Here is a 20626-nt window from a genome sequence, read left to right on the forward strand (position 1 = left end):
GGTTCTACCATTGCCTGGTAATCCCTACCTCTCAGACCAATAGCTGCCCGGCACCAAATCATCATTTCACTTTTTGGGGGCATGGCAATAGGAAAAGGGTCACACATTCTTACGCTACCAATCTCACCGCCGGAGAGTTCCACCTGTTGCCGTCGCATCAGTGCCCGGATCTCTTTCTGGAGCACCCGCTGCTCGCCGGAGCTGGCGTTCTTGGCAACCTGCTGTAAAAGGAAAATCACCTCTGCAAGACAATTTTCAATTACATTAGTTCCTAGAGTTATTTTTGGGTGACTCTCATGTTTGTCAATATCTACAATGATCAGTCCCTGTGCTGCCAGTTCGACTCTACCGATTTTGATGGTCACCTCTTTAAATCCGATCTGTGGCACGGGCTGGCCATTGCTGGCGATGATACTCAAGTCGTCGTCAGGGTAGCGGGTAATATCCGAGTCATTCCAGTACTGCTTAAAGAGCACGTACGGGATGGTGGTGACCTGTGACCCGGTGTCCAGTAGGGCACTCATGGGAATGCCATCCAGTACCACAGGCAAGACTGGACGTCCTCCCACATATCTGTCGCGCCAGTTCGATGGGCCTGGTGATCTTTTTCCTGGGGGTTGGCCCTCTACCCCAGGTTGTGCCCGTTTAAAGAACAGTACCTTGCCATATGTCCGGGTTGATTGCAGCGGCGGCAGATGGGTCGTCCGTCTTCGCTGTATCGATCACTGGGTCTTCCTCTGGCCGGTGGGGTCCTCCTTGGTCGACGCCATGGGATGTCCTCCGGTCCGGATGCCAGCTGGATCTTCCCTGGGGTGGAAACCTGTAAAGACTGCACAGTTCGGGTTAGCGCAGCAACGCTCTTAGCTAGCTCTTGGACCTGATGGTGTAGGTCTGGAGCCGAGTCATTGTCCAAAGCCTGCGCATCAGCTCCCACAGGCCCTGCCGACAAGGGCGCCGCCTCCTGGTGGTAAGTGATAGCTGGGCGCCTGTAGGTCACAACGCCACCCGGTGCCGGTTCTCGGAGCACCCGGATGGCTCTGTCCTTGAACTGTGCAAAGCCCAGATGGGGATCCTGTAAGGCCATCGCCCGCAACTGGGTTCGGTGGGCATTACAATATAGTCCCTCTATAAATTGTTCGGTCAACAGCCTGTCCTCGTTTCCCACTCCATCAGGGTCGGTCTGCTTAATGGCCCTCAGGGCCTCTTGTAGGTTTAGTGCATAGTCCCTTATACTCTCATGCGCTCGCTGCTTGCACCCGTAGAATCTAAGCTTAATCTCGGCTGAGGTGCGGGTATCAAAGGTATCCTTCAGCCGGGTTAGTATCCCTGCGACAGTTTTCCTCCCAGGTGGCCAGGATTTTACTTCCCTTTTGGCTGCCCCGGTTAGTTGGGCCACCAGGATGCTCACTTTTTGCTCTTCTGTGAGGGGGTACACCTGGAAGAGGCTATCCAGCTTTTCTCTAAAGTCATGCAGGGTATGTGACTCCCCTGAGTACTGGGGTAGCCAAGCTGCTCCCGGGATATAGGGCATGGTGAAGGGCATAACTGCAGCAGCGGTGGCGCTGGCGTGGGTTGAGGCAGTGAAGCTCTCCTCCGCATCCGACATCTTCTTCCCCCCTAGTGGACCGTGGCCTACCTTGCGATGATCCTGTTCCGTAGGCCGCGGCTCCGCAGTAGATCGTCAGGGTTGAGGACCTTCCGTCGCGCTCCGGTGACGTCGGCGTCTGCTGGGCTCCTTCCAGGACCTTACGCAACGTCCGGACGTGAGGCGGGGCTTCAGTTCTCGCGCGCTTTCGGAGTCCACGCCCCTCTTCTTCCCGCGCGGCGTCCTCAAGATGGCGTCCAATGGCGGGAAAACTCCACGGATGGCGGGAAGAAGGCCGAAGATGGCGCCGGATGGCGGGAAAACTTCGCGGATGGCGGGAAGAAGGCAGAAGATGGCGCCGGATGGCGGGAAACCTCACCACTGGTAAGTTTGAACAGTCTTTGCTTTTCAGGCACGCAGTACCCGGTGGTTGCGGGCACGAAATCCTGCCGACTACGCCAAAGCTGACGCGCCCCTGGGCCTGCTGTGTCGCGCAGCGTCTCGCGCACGGAGGCTTACCCGGAACCGGATCAGATGAGGGTTGTAGTCTCCGAGTGGCGGGGACCCGGTCCGTGCCCAGGGAGTCAAACTCAGTGTGTGGCAGTCTTGATAGGTGTTATTTGAGTGTCAACTACGCCACCCGTTGATTTGCAGCTATGGAGCTGCCGCTGCAGGGCAGACCGCTGAGGCCGGTGTAGAATTGTGCAGCGTAGATGGTATAACCCCCAACGGGAGGGGTATGGCCTCAGGGCAGCCGACGTGGAAGATGGGGGTAGCAGGAACCACTCAGAGACGGTGCGGTGTAATTCAGGGTCTTTACTGGTAACAACGATAGACCCTCCCGGAGTACTTGCTAGCGAATGGGGCCTGGTCAGTCCTTGAGCAGATGGGATCTCCCCTGGCCAGGCGGAGTTGTAGGCCTCCCAAACTGACTGTACTCTTCTGGCTACCTTGCTAGAAGCGGATATAAGTAGCCCACGTCCCTGAGTGTGCCGTGTGGTGCTCACCCGTATGGCCGGTGACTCGGGGCCTTCTAATGGCTTCCGCTCCACGATGGCGGTGCTGGTCCCACGCGTGTGACCTTGCCTTCGGGTTTCTGGGCCTGAGGACCTGAAATCCCCTGCCGGTCGGCTTCTGCTGCTGGGTAAGAGTTAGTCCCCACAGCCTCGGACGCCGGGTCCGGTAAGAAAGCTTCTCAGTCAGGGCGAGCTCTGCAGCTGCCAGCCCCTGACTCATAGTAGTATTGCTCCCACTGAGCTTCTGCTGTTTCTTCCTGTGACTGTTTCTCGTCTCTACTCTCCTTGACTCCTAACCCTGCCTCAGCCCCGGGTTTATATAGGGGAAGTTCTTCCCCTCCCAAGACTGGGCAGGAGGTGTGGCATGCACAGGATCCCTGACCAAAGGACCTCCCACCTGCTCTCAGACATAACATTACATTACTGTGGAAACCAGACCCCTGGGGTGCCACAATAATATATATACTATTCTTTCCAATAATAAAACGGCATTTTTTCAGGAAAATCTCATCAAATTTGTACAAGAGGGCATTTCTTTGGGCTTTTTCACTAAAAAAGAATCATAATTCCTCATTGTGGATTCTCCAACTAATCCCATCTCACAAGCCTTACCTAAGACTCACAAGAATGAACGACCACCACCCATGCGCCCAATTATCTCAGGAATTGGTTTGCTGGGAGAAAGATTATGTCAATGGTTGGACTCTGCTTTACAGCCACTTGTCATGCGTATTCCGGGTCATCTTGAGGACTCATGCGATGTCCTTAATTTATTTTATAATGTTACCTGGTCATATTCATGGTTATGGCTTACCTGTGATGTCACGGCACTGTACACTAGCATTCCTCACCACATAGCAATCTCTGCCATAGATCACCATATGTTCAAGCATAGTTCTTACTCCCATGAATTTCAATCGTTCATTAAAACAGTTTTATCTTTTCTATAAACACACAATTATTTTATGTTCAATGGAAAACATTTTCTCAAAACTGGTGGAGTTTCTATGGGGGCTAAATTTTCCCCTTCGGTTGCTAATCTTGTTATGGCTTGGTGGGAGGAATGCTATGTGTACAGTGCCCATAACCCCTTTTGTACATCCCTCATTTATTACTCAAGATTTATTGATGATATTTTAATGGTTTGGGGGCAACATGGATGACATTCCTGAATTTATATCGTATTTGAACAATAATGAATTTAATTTACGATTTACATACACCACCAACCGTAACTCTATTACTTTTTTGGACATAGAACTAAACGGCTAAAATTATGAATTGATCACTTTTAAAACATTCAGTAAACCCACATCAGGGAATACAATTTTGCATGCGCACAGTTTTCACCCACCCCATGTTCTAAAAGCCATTCCAGTAGGAGAAATTACTAGAGCTAGGAGGAATTGTAGTGATTCCATTTCCTTCTCAAAATAATGTACCATTAATTCTAGACTATCATGTAGAAATTTTCCAAAATGGACCTTAGATAGAGCAAGAAAATAGTAGATAGTAAATCTAGAAGCAATCTCATTACTAAAAGGAACCACCACAACAACACCAGCTCTAATATTCCAACATTAGTTCTCACCTACAATACTCACTTTTCTGCAATATCTAATATAGTAAAACGCAACATAGATATTCTGAGAGAGTATTCAGTCATGGATGCAATATTAAAGGACGGAATTAGAGTAGTTCCACGTAGAGCACCAACAATAGGCAACAAAATCTCTCCAGTTTATACAGAGGAAAGCCCATCAAAACGACTGGTAACTGACTATCAACTAGTGGCTACCATAAGTGCAGTTTTACAAACTGCAAATCATGTCTGGTTTCATCCAAAAAATTAAATTAACATTTATGGATAAAAATAGTTCCAAGGTATATCCAATAAAAGGGTTTCTGAATTGTAACGCTGATTATGTTATTTACATGATTGAGTGCACTATTTGTAATCTAAAATATATCGGATCAACTACTAGGAAATTTAAAGTACGCCTAAGGGAACATTTATATGATATTTCCCATCAATCCAATCGTAGTATGTCTGTTGCTTCCAGACATTTTATTAATTGTCATAATAAATGCACTAAAGGCTTATTAGCTTATGCTATAGAACAAGTCCCTCCCCACATCCGTGGCGGAGACAGACAAAATACTCTCAGAAACAGGGAGGCGTTTGGGATTTTTGTACTGGATACTAGAATTCCCTCAGGCTTAAACTATAGAAAAGAGTTCATGTTACATTATTGACTTGGTGTCTCATTCTTGTTTTTAAAATTCCCTTTGCTTTTTAATTCACTACTCTTACAAAAAAAAAAAAAATGTTTTTGTTTTCTTGGGTTGTTACACACCTGCAGCACCTTTTCTTGATTAGTGCCAGCATAAGAAGGGTTTCTCCCCTTATGTCTGACACTTATTCATACCAAGTTTAAGAGCGGTCTTTGCTCGAAAGCATCTGGTAGCGCACCCCACCTTGGTGCCCCTGTGTTTCCCTTCTAGTATAATTCTTCAACCAGCTGGTGTTACATTATTGCCATCTGGATATTTTTAAAAAATTCTAAATAAAAGACATTTGTTTTTACTATTGGAGTCTGTGGAGCTGGATCAACGTTTTTCCTATTATTTATTCCTATATACAAGGTAAAGGATATACAGGTGCATCTCACTAAATTAGAATATCATCAAAAAGTTAATTTATTTCAGTTCTTCAATACAAAAAGTGAAACTCATATATTACATTACAAAAAGAGTGATCTATTTCAAGTGTTTATTTCTGTTAATTTCTGGCCAATCCAGCACCTCTACTTCATTATCACTGAACCATTTCTCCGCCAATCTTGACATATGCTTTGGGTTATTGTCCTGCAGGGAATACTATGTCGTCCTTTTCATACAAGTAGTACTCGAGTGTATGAAGTAACTCATTTGTAGGATACTCACATATAGCTCATCATTGAGACCATTATCAATCCTGGTCAAGTATTCAGCACCTTTGGCTGTGAAACAACCCCATGTCATTAGGCTTCCTCCACCAAACTTGATAATTCCTTCAATTTCTCAATCTGATAACCACTTTTTTCATTGTTTCTTCTAGACCCATTTATCCCATCACCCGTTTTGAATCTTCTACTGTGCACTTTTCATACTTTTCTGCAAACTCGAGCTGACGCTTCTAATGACAATATTGAAATTGAGGCTACTTCACCCTTTTTCGGGCCACTATTCCTGACTCGTGTAAAGTTCATCACACAGTGCTTGCATGGACGTCTGTGATCTCACCATTATGAAGCATGTGATCTTCCTCCACTGCCATTTTTGTCTCACCAGAACTGATAGACCTTGCGATGAGTCAGCTTGTTGACGCAAATATTTTGCCTGGACGTCCACCATTTGGCTTTTGAATGGGTGAACTTCATTTTGTATTCATCCAACTGTCATGGCACTCACATGATGCAATTTGGCAATTTTCTTGGCCGAAAGACCACAGTTGATGAGCTGGATGTTCCTCTTTTCTTGGAAAATCTTCTTCATGGCTGCTCCTCGAATCGAACCATTGACCTTTCACTTGGGAGTCAACCTAATAACACACTGAACTATTGGGGAATGTGAGAACATGTTGTATTTTGTAGTATAGAGGAAGAAAAAGATTTTTCTACCTCCAGGATAAGAACAATAACAATGCAATTATATGACAAGAATCTGCATAACTTATCATATGCTAAATAGTTGCAAGTCAAATTTATACATGAGATAGCCAAGATGATTGTGTCAAAACTAGTCCTCTCAGCGTGTCATCTGCATAGTGAGAGAGAGCTCAGAGTGTGGATAGAAAGCTCAGTCATCCAATGTGGTGCAGAGGTGTGCTTAGCTGTGTGTACTTTGATTGACAGGTCAGCCATCCAATCAGAGACTGTGAGGTCGTGGGCTTCTTGCAGGTGCTCACTGTTTCTAATAAATTCCTTTCTATTTAACTCAGGTCTCAGCTCAGATCTCTGTCAATCATAGCATTTTCTCTGTGTTGTTGTTTGCCTGGTTTTCTTTGCTCTTTTCATTTATCTAATGCTCCCTGACTTTGGACCTAGTTCTGACTATCCACTTGCTCAACCCCTTTGCTCTGATCTGCTATTCTCCTGGTATTCTGACTTCAGACCGTTACCTGACTTTGCCTTTTTTCTTTTCCCTTTTGCTTATTATGTACTCTCTTGGTATCTGACCCCAGAATGTTTGACTATTCTGTCTCATGGCTTGTCTGTGAACGGTGTCTAGCATTACAGATTGTCAATAAAATGATGGTAGTCTCAAGTTTGAAGCAGTAGTGGAAGGTGAGATATGGAGCCTGAAAGTCAAAAGTTCAAAAAACTGCTACTTTTTTTACTTTTCAGTGTATATTAAAAGATGTAAATGCCATTCTAAACAGGAATTGTGGATCTAATGGACACTTTGAAAACAGGAGGTAAAATAGTTGTGTTCAATTGAACTTGCCAATATATTTTGGTAATGTAAAGATCAAAATAAACATTTAAAAAAAAATGCATATACTAATATACACAAAAAGTAAAACCTGAGGTGAAGGTTCAGAGGAAATTACTGCAGTAACATCAAACGTAATTACAAGAGGAAAAAATTGTACAGCATACCTACATACATAAAAAAAATATAAAAGTGCAAGTACTTAAAAAAAAAACCTTTTAATTTTCTTGTCCATAGATACAGGAAAAACAAATATTTTTGTACCGGGTTAGACAGTAGAAAGAAAAATATTTATATTTGAAAGTCCTCAGTGATTGATACCTTTTAATGGCTAACTGAAAAGATGGTAACAATTTGAAAGCTTTCGGGACTACTCAGGTCTATTCATCAGGAAAAGCTTGCAATTTGTCACCATTTTTTCTTTTATTACGGCAGTAATATCGGATCACTTCCGATGACCACGGTTTTAGGTAGTGACTTTGTAGCATAGTATTGTTCAGCGACCAAGTGTGAATAGCTTGAACAACATACAATTGGGAGACTTTAAATGGAGTGTAATATTTTGCATGCTCCCCAAAATGTCATGATTATTACAGCAGTAATATTGAATCATGTTTGATGTCCACAGTTTTAGGCAGTCGACTGGTAGTATAGTATTGGTCAGTGACCAAGTGTGAATACGTTGAACAACACACAACTGGCAGACTTTAAATGGAGTGTAATATTTTGCACGCTCCCCAAAATGTCACGATTATTATGGCAGTAATATCAGATCACAACTAATGACCATGTTTTTTGGCAGTGGTCTTGTAGTATGGTATTGGTCTGCGACCAAGTGTGAATAAATTCTGCCGCACAACTGGCAGAATTTAAATGGAGTTTAATATTTTGCACGCTCGCCAAAATGTCACGATTATTACAGCAGCAATATCAGATCACGTCTGATGACCACGGTTTTAGGCAGTGGCCTTGTAGTATACTATTGGTCAGCAACCAAGTGTGAATAGGTTGAACAACACACAACTGGCACCTGAGTGTGCCTGAGCTGAAAATCAGCTTGAGCTTGGTATCAGGGCTCCCAGCACAGAAGACCTACACCTATCCATTACCCACCTCATCTTAATTTGAACATTCAAAGTTGTAAATGCTAGCACAGACCCTGATATCTCATGTATGGCCCATGACTGAGTGCTGCTGTGCCATTATAAAATGTGTACTGTGGGTCAATTGATCAGTCAACATTCTGTGTTACTAGTAGTGTTGAGCCACCCCCGTAGTGTTCAAGTTCGGTTCGGTTCGTCGAACACCCGTGTGTTCACCGAACTGTTCGTCGAACACCTTCGAACACCGTTAAAACCAATGGCAGGCAAACAAAAACACATAGAAACACATAGAAAACACCTTCAAAGGTGTCCAAAAGCTGACAAACTGCTCAGAAGACACAACTAACACATGGAAAAGTGACAAGTACATATAGTCATGCGAAAAGAAAAGAGGTGGAGGAGTAAAAGGAGGGGGAGACACAGATATAGGCATGTCATGCCCTTCTAAAATCCAAAAAGTGAGAAGCCGACACGTTCAGTCCGCTCCTGCCCGTGCCACCTCCGTGTCGCCGGGTTTGTGCCAGAGCCGCGGTGAACCCTGACGGCCAGCCCCCCTCTCCCAATACTGGTGCCTGTCCGCTGGTGGGTCGAGCGAGCCCCCCTGTGGTGGAGGCAGCTCTAAGCTTTTTAATTTAAATTGTCTCTCTAATTTGAATAAATACACTTTAAATCCATTTACAAGGATCTATTGGAGGGCAAGTCTCATGCCAGCAGCCGCGTAATTCCAGCTCCAGTAGCGTCCACTAAAGCTGCTGCAGTTAAAAAGCTTTTATAAGGATCGAGCTCGGCTGTCCACCGCAAGGCATCCTACTGCCAGTCCCAGCCCCTATGCCTTGGGGTGCCTCCTGATGCTCTTCACTGAGTATCCCGTGGTCCCGAAGCATTTCCTTTGAAAAAATTAAGTGTCCAAACTACAGGTGGTGTAGCTTGCTTAACAGCCGGGATAATCCGCTGACTAGCAGACCCTGCTACTAGGCACAAAGTATTTCCTGGGCTAGATGCAGTTAAAAATTTGTAATTAGATACTCTCGTTGGATGCTGAGAAAGCATTCCATAGAGTCTCCTGGCACGCCATATATGATTCTCTTAAAAAGCTTGGGGTAGGGGTCTAGGGGACCCTTTTATAGCCAAAATCACGGCCCTGTATCGCAATACGTCACCTAGGCTGAAGATAAATGGAACTGTAGCACCCCGAGGGCTCGGTTGCTACAGAGGTATTGCACCTCACCCAGAGGTGTGATATCTCACTCTCAGGTAAGGATGTAGTGTGGATCAGGACCCGACACCTGCATGCATTACACCACATTGCCGTGGGGCAGGGCGACCAATATGCCCCTGAGATGGGCACGACAGTCCCTGTCCCTGGCTGGAGTGGGGGGAGGGAACACTGAGGAAGGGGAACCCTGTAGTGCAGGAGCAGGGAGGAAGCAGTTCCTGGGTGCATTGAGAAGGGAGTATAAAAGGTGGGCACCATCTTAGTTCAGTGCAGAGAAGTCTGAGCAGAAGTGGCAGGGAGCAAGGGGCTCTGCATGAGCTCTGCTCCGGAGGCGGGCCTAGTAACAGAGGCCCAGGCCTGGAAGAGGGAGAAGGAAGGAAGAGGAGCGGAGAAGGCTCCAGGAACGAGGAACGAAGGGATCTCAGGGGTGCGGCCGGGCAAGTCGCCACCGCACGCCCGAATCTACCTGCGTGGAGGGGTCAGGCCAAAGGGGGAGACCGGTCCCCGAAACTAGTGGAGGCAGGAAACGACCCTCAGCTAGAAACAGGAGGCTGTGACATTTTATGTGGCGCAGCCCCTCGCTACACCCGCTAGGAAGGCACCACATAGGGTCAGGGAAACTGGTGCCAAGTTTACCAAGAGGAGGCCCGAGGCAGCCGGACAGAAGGGTTGGTAAGAAAGGCCAGACAAAGGACACACAAAGGGGGTCCTGTGAAGCACTCCAAAGTTATCTGGGAGTTGTCTGAGCCCCTCACCTGGTGAGCACAGTACGACGTGGGCAGCCGTTACCTGCAGACGTGTTCTGGATAATAAGAACTGTGAGTAAAGGCCCTGGACTGCATCACTGACTCCGTGTCATTACTGCTGCTGCCCTGCACCATCACCCCCATCCTCCGCATACACTGCCCTGAGGCTATACTCCTCCCGTGGGGAGTTATGCTACTCTCTGCTGCACCCACAACACCAGCCTCAGCGGTCTGCCCTGGAGCGGCGGTTCACTCTGACCGCAATCCACGGGTGGCGTAGTCGGACATTTAAACATCAAAACCACATAAATAGTTCCGCCACTGGTTTGACCGCCCTGAGCCACGGAACCGGGTTGCCGCCACGGAGACTACAACCACCAGCATCCACCAAAAAGGGTCCGGCTCCGGGTGTCCCAAGGCCCAGGGGGCGCGTCAGAACATTTTCATCACCTTTCACAATCACCAATGGGACAAGGCAGGGATGTTCTCTGTCCCCTCTCTTATACATCCTAGTGACGGAGCACCTGCTCTCATCAATTTGCCATAACCCCAATATTAGGTGGATTGAGGTGGGAGGCACCGAGGACAAGTGCTCTCTATTTGCTGATGATGTCCTAGTATATATCACTCAATCACATATATCCATCCATGCTGTTATGGCTGAAATAGATCACTTTGTTACATGGTCAAATTTTAAAATCAGTGCAGCGAAGTCTGAGGCCCTCGATATCTCCCTCCCCAAATCCATATAGGATTCCATCCAGTCCAACTTTCCCTTTGCCTGGCCCTCACAGGGTATCAAATACTTAGGAATTCCTATTCATAGAGACCTCTCCCATCTATGTTATCTTAATTTTGGGCCCTTTATTGAACAACTCCATACAGACCACGGTTGGCAAGTTAGAACTGTAAGATTCACTACGTGAACCACTGGTGTTTTGTGGAAAAGCACATGTACACTGTGTTCCAAATTATTATGCAAAAAGTGTTTAGGAGTGATAAGGGAAGAATTTGTTTGTTTGTCAGTTAAACTCATTGATGGTGATGTGTGTCAGGGCTCTTAATATCACTGTAAGCAATTGCAGACACCTGTGCTAATTAGTTTGGCAGGTGTGTCCAATGAAAGGCAAGACTACTTAAGAAGGCTGTCTCACATTATTAAGCAGCATACATTTTCTGCCAAAATGGGAAAGAAAAAGGATGCGTCGGCTGCTGAGAAGCAACAAATTGTGGAGTGTTTAGGTCAAGGCATGACTACAATCAACATTGTGCGATGATCAGGATGCAGTGTCTTGGCAATCAAGAAGTATGTAGCTGATTCACAGTACACACGTGTGCGTGCTGATAAGGGCAAATTGAGGACTCTTTCCTACAGGCAATTACGTCAGGTTGAAAGAGCAGCGGCAAAAAAGCCTTGTCATAGCAGCAGACAAGTTTTTGAAACTGCTTGTGCCTCCAACGTCCCCCGAACAACAAGATGCAGGGTCCTTCAGAGGTTTGCAGCTGTGCATACGCCATCCTGTCGACCTCCTCTATCCACTTCACACAAGCAGAAACGGCTCCAGTAGGCCAAACATTACATGAAGACTGATTTCAAAACTGTTTTGTTCACGGATGAGTGCCGTGCAGCGCTCGATGGTCCAGATGGATGGAGTGGAGGATGGCTGGTTGATGGACACCCCACGCAAACACGGCTACAGCACCAACAAGGAGGAGGTGGAGTAATGTTTTGGGCTGGAATCATGGGGAGAGAGATTGTCGGCCCCTTTAGGATCCCTGAAGGCGCTAAAGATGAACTCCATAATGTATGTGGATTTTCTCAAACAGCACTTCCTGCCATGGTTCAAGAAGAAGAACCGTGTATTTCACAGCAAGATCATTTTTCTGCATGATAATGCACCATCTCATGCTGCACATAAAACATCTGCATCTCTGGCTGATATGGGCATAAAAGGGGACAAATTTATGGTGTGACCCCCATGCTCCCCTGACCTCTACCCCATTCAGAACCTTTGGAGCATCATTAAAAGGAGTGTCTATGATGGCGGGAGTCAGTTCACATCTAAGCAACAGCTCTGGGAGGGTATTCTGTCCTCATGCAAAACAATTGAAGCAGAAACCATCCAAAACCTGACAAATTCAATGGACGAGAGAGTTCAGAAGCTCCTTTTGAACAAGGGGTCCTATGTGAAAATGTAACATCACCTAGAATAAAGTTTTGAGTTGAAAACTGTTTGATTTCAGTTTCTAACAACCTGCTAATGCTTATAATTTCAAAAATGACCATTTTTTTGGTCTTTATTAAAATGAAAAGGTTGATCGAAAAGTTTGGGGGATCTAAGAGTGTGGCAACCCAGTAGTCATGATTACTTCGAATTCTGACAATATGAGGGTCATGCTGCAGGTAGTGCAGCAAGAAGGCACTCATGTGTCTTGCGCATCTAGGAGCCCCAAAATTATTTTCCGGGCTAGATGCAGCTAAAAATTATTATTAATTTGAAAGCTGGTGGAGCTTAGTATAGATGGCCTAATAGAATCAGTGCTGCAAACTGCTACAAGGCCCAAATTATTTTCCAGCCAAAATACAGATAAACATGATTAGTAATTTGAAAGTTTAAAACGGTTGGTGAGGTGATTTTAACAAATCATCAAGCTTTTACTCTCACCAGGATGACACAGGGGTAGAAAAGTCGTTTCGGATCCATGATTTGTTCATCTTTATGAACGTGAGTCTGTCTACATTATCAGTGGAGAGCCGCGTGCGCTTATCTGTCAGCACACCACCAGCAGCGCTGAACACACGTTCAGACAGAATGCTGGCTGCGGGCCATGACAAGATCTCCAAGGCATAAGTGGCGAGCTCCGGCCATTTATCCAGATTGGAAGCCCAAAAAGAGCAAGGATCCAGTGACACAGTCATGGCTTCAATGTTTACTTGGAGATACTCCTGTACCATCGTCTCTAGGCGTTGACTATGTGTCAGACTTCTTGTCTCCTGTGGCCTTGCAAAGGATGGGCTAAAAAAGTGGCGAAATGATTCCGCAAAATTGATGTTACCAGCAGATACTGTGTTTCTGTTATGGTTTGAGTGCTCAACACTCGACGGTCCCACGGTTGGCAAGTTGGAACTGTGAGATTCACTACGTGCACCACTGGTGTTTTGTGGAAAAGCACATGTAAGATTCTGCAACAGTCTCTGCTGATACTCCTGCACGCGCGCATCCCTTTCTATGGCAGGAATATTTTCTGCAAATTTACTTTTGTACCGGGGATCTAACAGTGTGGCAACCCAGTAGTCAGGATTATTTCTAATTCTCACAATTCGAGGGTCATGTTGCAGGTAGTGCACCAAGAAGGCACTCATGTGTCTTGCGCATCAAGGAGCACCAAGTCCCTGTTGTGTTGGTGGCGAGGTAACAATCATGCTTCCTTCCTCTGTCCTCTCCCCCCAACCTCGCACAACAGAAATGTGATCAAGGTCTCCCTCATCTGATGAGTCTTCCATCAGTTCGTCCTCCACCACTTCCTGGGCTCCTGCACCTTCCTCACTAGTTTGGCTGCTACCATGCGCCCTGGTAAAACCATCTCCCCCACCCTCACATGCCTTCCGCCTTGGTACTGCCGACCGTCTGGACCTTGCAGATGTTAGGCCTTCCGCATGCAATTCCTCCTCCTCTACTTACTCCATCTTCTCTTGTGCCACCACCTGACTCCGAATTCTGTTTAACATGTGCTCCAGCATGTAAATCACCGGAATAGTCATGCTGATAATGGCATCGTCAGCACTAAACATCTTCGTCGCCATTTCAAAACTGTGCAGAAGGGTGCATAGATCCCTGATCTGAGACCACTCCTCCAGCGTGATTTGCCCCACCTCTGGATCTTGTTGGCCCAGGCTATACATCAAAACGTATTGCACAAGGTCTTGTCGGAGCTGCCACAGTCGCTGCAACATGTGCAGAGTTGAATTCCACCGGGTAGGCACATCGCATTTTAGCCAGTGAAGTGGCAGGCCCAACGACTTCTGTAGAGATGTAAGTCGCTGAGCTGCGGGATGCGAACGGCCGTAGTGAGCACACAGCGACCGTGCCCTCTGCAGAAGGCCATCTAGTCCGGGATAGTGGGCTAAAAATTGCTGGACAACCAGGTGCAACACGTGAGCCATACAAGGCACGTGTGTGACATTGCCACGGCGAAGGGCCGCACCCAGGTTTGCAGCATTGTCGCACACTGCCTTCCTTGGTTTCAGGTCCAGTGGAGACAACCATTCTTGAAACCGGTTCTCCAGAGCTGACCACAACTCCTCAGCTGTTTGACTCACATTTCCCAGACATTTCAAAGTAAAAACCGCCTGATGACGTTGAGCCCTGATGCCAGCATAGTAAGGAGGTGTGCAGGATCCCTTCTGCGCAGTTAGAAAGCTTGTGGTATGACCAGACAGGCTTTGGGTGCAGGTGGAGGACCGAGAGGAGGTTGAGGAGGCAGAAGCAGTGGAGGAACTTTGAGATAAAGAGGATTGACGCACAACTCGTGGGGACGGCAAGACTTGGACAGCAGCCTCTTGTCCTGCTGTCACCATAGTTACCCAGTGCCCAGTCAGCGACATATAACGCCCCTGTCCATGCATACTCGTCCAAGTGTCTGTGGTGAAATGCACCATGTCACACACAGAGTTTCTCAAAGAGGCAGTGATGTTGTGTGCGACATGCTGGTGGAGCGCAGGCACACCTTTCTTTGAGAAGTAGTGCCGACTGGGCATCTGGTACTGGGGCACTGCGACGGACATAAGGTCTCGAAAATCCTCTGTGTCCACCAGGCAGAAAGGGAGAATTTCTGTAGCCAAGAGCTTGCAGATGGTGAAATTCAACCTCTTAGCTTTCTCATGGCTAGGAGGAAATGATCTTTTACTTGTCCACATCAGAGGGACTGAGGGCTCGCTGTTGTGCTTAGACGGGGTTGATAAGGGTGTCCCCGGCAAACTGCCGGTCTGTGAGGAAGATGCAGGCGGACATGTTAGGATGCCTTGATCCAAAGGTGGTGCTATCGATGTCGGACAGTGCTCAACACCAGCTGGTGTTTCCACCTCCAAAGAAAATGATGACCTGCCAATCACACTGGCTGTTGCGGCCAAAGAGGTGGCAGGTCTGCGTCCCAAAACAGGTGTGACTGCTGTCCCTCCAGTCACAGAGGATGAAGAGGCCACGGATGCACAAGATGTGGCAGACAGTGGTTGGCCTGTCCGGCTAGGCCGCATTGTAGCACAGTGAGCTTCCCACTGCAACTTATGCTTCATATCCATGTGCCGGTTCATTCATGAAGTACTCAAACTATGGATTTTTTGGCCTCTACTTAGCTTTTGCTGACAAATGATACAGATAACACGAGTTGGGTCATCTTTATCGATCTGAAAAAATGCCCAGGCTATGCAAGGCTTAGCACCCATGCGACCTGAAGAGCCACCACGACTTGTGGTCAGAGGCAGAGTTGTGTTTGAGGATGCATTTGTTGATGTGCTTCCAGTACTACGTCTCTGTCCAGGAAGGCACAACCTGACCTCGTCGTCACTAGCATCCTCCTTCACCTCCTCTGCTGACCTCATCGACTGGCTGACTGTGGGTTGACAGTAAGTGGGATCTCCAACCTCATCATCATCACCCTGTGTGTTCTCACACCCGTCGTCCTCAGAGCCAACCTATTCCTGCCCTGACAAAAAAGTAAAGTTGTCGCTCCAATCAGGTATTTGAGTCTCATCATTGTCTTCCTCATTGTCTCCACCAACAGGAGTTACAGTTTGGGAACTTGGGTCGACATTATGGTCAGAACCTTCTGCGTCTGGTCCTGGATCCGACTCATAAAGATTCTGGGCATCGTCTGGATTCACAGAAGCTCTGGAGCCGACCTCTGATTCCCAGGCTATAGTATGAGTAAACAGCTCTGCAGACTCAACAATCTGTTCTACCCCATACTCAGACGGGCAGCTGGAGACTTGAGAGCTGTGAGGAAGCTAGTGCGATTGGGGTGACACCTCTGAGGACTGGAGTATTAGTGATGTTGAAGTTGAGGTGGAGGAGAGCCCATTTAAAGGAGCACTTGATATCCGTTGAAGCACCTGCTGTTTTTGTGCCTCATCTGGAATTTGCAGTGATTGGCGTGGCCGTAAGAAAGGGATCTAATCAGATTGTTCGCTAAAAGAAGTATACATCTTAGTTTGGGTGGAAGATGGTCTTTCTTCTGCAGATGTTACTGTTGCTTTAACACCAACCCCACGGACACAACCTTTTTTTCCCTACCCAACACGCCTATTCCCCTTTCCACCAGCAGCAGTCCTTTTTCCACTCATTTTGGTGGTTAACTAATTCACAACTCTGGAGTTGTTTGCACAAAAAACAATGGATGGGAACCGAGCAGAGCTGAGTGGCCAAACTGTGGTAAAGCCCAAAAGTATTGCCTGGGTTAGATGCAGAAAAAAATTATGTTGAATTTGCAACCTGGTGGAGATTTGCATAGATTGACTAATAGAACAAGTCCCACACACTGCCACAAGCCGAAATGTTTTTTCAGAGCTATATGCAGATAAAAATTATTTTCAATTTTCAACCTAGTGGAGGTTAGTATAGATGGACTAATAGAACAAGTCCTACACACTGCAACAAGCCGAAATATTTTTTCAGAGCTAGATGCAAAAAAAATTATATTGAATTTGCAACCTGGTGGAGGATTGCATAGATTGACTAATAGAACAAGTCCCACACACTGCTACATGCCGAAATATTTTTTCAGACAAGATGCAGATAAAAATTATATTGAATTTGCAACCTGGTGGAGGTTAGTATAGATGGACTAATAGAACAAGTCCCACACACTGCTACAAGCCGAAATATTTTTTCAGAGCTAGATGCAGGTAAAAATTATATTGAATTTGCAACCTGGTGGAGGTTAGTATAGATGGACTAATAGATGAAGTCCCACACACTGCTACAAGCCGAAATATTTTTTCAGAGCTAGATGCAGATAAAAATTATTTTTAATTTGCAACCTGGTGGAGGTCAGTATAAATGGACAAATAGAACAAGTCCCACACACTGCTACAAGCCGAAGCCCAAATATTTTTTCAGAGCTAGACGCAGATAAAAATTATATTGAATTTGCAACCTGGTGGAAGTTGTTCTATTGGTCCATGTATACTAACCTCTACCAGGTTGCAAATTCAATATAATTTTTATCTGCATCTAGCTCTGAAAGAATATTTGGGCTTCGGCTTGTAGCAGTGTGTGGGACTTGTTCTATTAGTCCATCTATACTAACCTCCACCAGGTTGCAAATTAAAAGTAATTTTTATCTGCATCTAGCTCTGAAAAAATATTTCGGCCTGTAGCAGTGTGTGGGACTTGTTCTATTAGTCCATCTATACTAAGTCCCACACGCTGCTACAAGCCCAAATATTTTTTTAGAGCTAGATGCAAAAAAATTATTTTGAATTTGCAACCTGGTGGAGGTTAGTATAGATGGACCAATAGAACAAGTCCCACACACTGCTGCAAGCCAAAATATTTTTCAGAGATAGATGCAGATAAAAATTATTTTGCATTTTCAACCTGGTGGAGGTTAGTATAGATGGACTAATAGAAAAGTCCCACACACTGCTACAAGCCGAAATATTTTTTCAGAGCTATATGCAGATAAAAATTATTTTGAATTTGCAACCTGGTGGAGCTTAGTACAGATGGACTAATAGAAAGAGTCCCACACACTGCTACAAGCCCAAATATTTTTTCAGAGCTAGATGCAGATAAAGATTATTTTGAATTTGCAACCTGGGAGAGGTTAGTTTAGAAGGACTAATAGAACAAGTCCCACACACTGCTACAAGCCAAAATGTTTTTTCAGAGCTATATGCAGATAAAAATTATTTTCAATTTTCAACCTGGTGGAGGTTAGTATAGATGGACTAATAGAACAAGTCCCACACACTGCTACAAGCCAAAATATTTTTTCAGAGCTAGATGCAGATAAAAATTATTTTGAATTTGCAACCTGGTGGAGGTTAGTATAGATGGACTAATAGAACAAGTCCCACACCCTGCTACAAGCCAAAATATTTTTTCAGAGGTAGATGCAGATAAAAATTATTTTGAATTTGCAACCTGGTGGAGGTTATTATAGATGGACTAATAGAATGATGCTATGCCCAAAAGGTTTTACTTGGCTAGGTGCAGTAAAAAAATTTATATTCTATACACAGGTGGAGTAGCTTGCAACACAGATAGGCTACTCCACTGACTAACACACAATGCAAGAGGCCAAAATGGATTTCCTTTTCTAGATTTAGTCAAATGCTGTGAAAAAAACATGCACAGCAATAAAACAGACCTGCCTGGCAAAAAGTGATAGGAACTGATGTAACCTAGCCCTCAAAAGGACTGCAATTACAATTAGTCTTTACTCCCAACCAATCTATTTAAGAGCACAGACCTGCGTGATAAAAGTGATAGGAACTGATGTATCCTAGCCCTCAAAAGGACTGCAATTACAATTAGTCTTTACTCCCAACCTATCTATTTAAGAGCACAGACCTGCCTGATAAAAGTGATAGGAACTGATGTAACCTAGCCCTCAAAAGGACTGCAATTACAATTAGTCTTTACTCCCAACCAATCTATTTAAGAGCACAGACCTGCCTGGTAAAAGTCGTAGGAAATGATGTAACCTAGTCCTCAAAAGGACTGCAATCACAACTATTCCCTACTCCCAAGCTATCTGTAGATTTTTGCAAAAATTGGCTTGAAATTAACACTGAAAGTATAGCGCACACAGCAACAGCGGTGCCGTCTAACACGCAGCTGTAGCAGTGAGAAAATGGTGGCGACGGGGAAAATGGCTGGTCTTATAGGGCAAGGACATGTGACATACACTGCCAATGACACATGCCCTTGCTTGTGTGAAAAAAAGCAGTTCGCTCCGTGTGTGAGCTGCTGATAGGCTGACAGATTGCACCTCCCCACTGTAAATGCGGGAAAGAGAAAAAAAAATGGAGATCTTCATTATTTCTGCAGAGATCTATCCCCTGCCCCTCCCCCCACCCCCTGTACACTCAAACTGCAAATTAACATTAATTTTCAGCATTACTGAGAAAAAATCCAGTTATGATTTTGGTGCACTAACAGTTATCGAACATAACCTCGAACAGCCGAATTTTTTTCAAATTGTTCGTGTTCGCCGAACGGCTCGAACACCGCCCAAAACAGCTCGAATTTGAGATTGGCGAACAGTTCGAGTCGAACACGGCTCATCTCTATTCTTTACTCCATTTATAATTCTGATTGTATCTTCCACTTCTTTCATCTTTTCTTAGATACTAGTGAAGAGCGAGTACTTAAATGCTCGGGTACTCGTTGCGCGGGTCGAGCAAATTGGAACACTCGGGTGCTCGACCCGAGCAACGAGCCCAATGTAAGTCTATGGTCTGCAGAGGGCCTAAAAATTGCCCAAATCGATGGGAACAGTGCTCAATTGACATGGGAACAGCATGGGGAAGACCCCTGGAAGCATCTCTGACTCCCAGATCACTGCTTTCAACAACATGGTCAGAGTATTACGCAAATTTTACGGACTCACAATAAAACATACAAAAACAAAACCAAAATGGATTTTCCTGGGAAATATGTTAAGGAACATCCTTTCCAGGGTAATGACTTGTATAGAAGGAAAAATAAATAACCAAGAACAAAAATTCTCATCCACAGCTTGGGCTATGTTCACATATAACATTTTTGATGCATTTTTGCACTTTTGAATTGCTTTCAACGAAGACAAATGCATTCACATGGAAATGTTATGTTAACATTTTACAACCTTACCTGGCCATGTGATGTGTGTCACATCATCAGATGGGGAAGACCCCTGAAAGCATCTCTGACTCCCAGGTCACTGCCTAAAAGTGTGCCCATCATAAGTGATCCTTGGCGCATGCGAAGATGCCTCCCGCCATGCATCTGTTGTTGCAGACTTGCACCAATCACCGTCCACATCCTTGTCCCACTGCAGTGTTTAGTTGTCTCTACCCTATTCCTTGGAATGCAAGCGCAAGTAGGCAGGCAGCCACCCACCCACTCACAGGCTGCAATACTATACTGCCAAATTTTTGACAGCAGCTTGCACTTGAAATGTGGCCTTTTAGGCTCGTGGAGGCGGAAGCTTTTCAGAACCTCATACTCGGTCCCCAGCCGCCACTATATTTCCCAGTATCGCCTCCGCCTTCCACAAGCATGTGTCCCACAACATTACCTGTGCCCTCCCCAGTGCACTTACTGGGAAGGACCACCTAACCACAAACACGTGGACAGGTGAATGTGGCCAGGGACGGTACGGAGCCAGTCTACAACTTTTTTTTGCTAAGAGTTGTATTTATCTCGGTGAAAGGACTGGCATAGAGGGAAGCCATATCTACCCTGCGTGTCATTTCTCCCAGGAAGCCCTGTAACTGA

Source organism: Phyllobates terribilis, unplaced genomic scaffold (assembly GCF_046119375.1).
Source record: "Phyllobates terribilis strain yellow unplaced genomic scaffold, ASM4611937v1 Scaffold_7__3_contigs__length_470593459, whole genome shotgun sequence".
Taxonomy (NCBI): Eukaryota; Metazoa; Chordata; class Amphibia; order Anura; family Dendrobatidae; genus Phyllobates; species Phyllobates terribilis.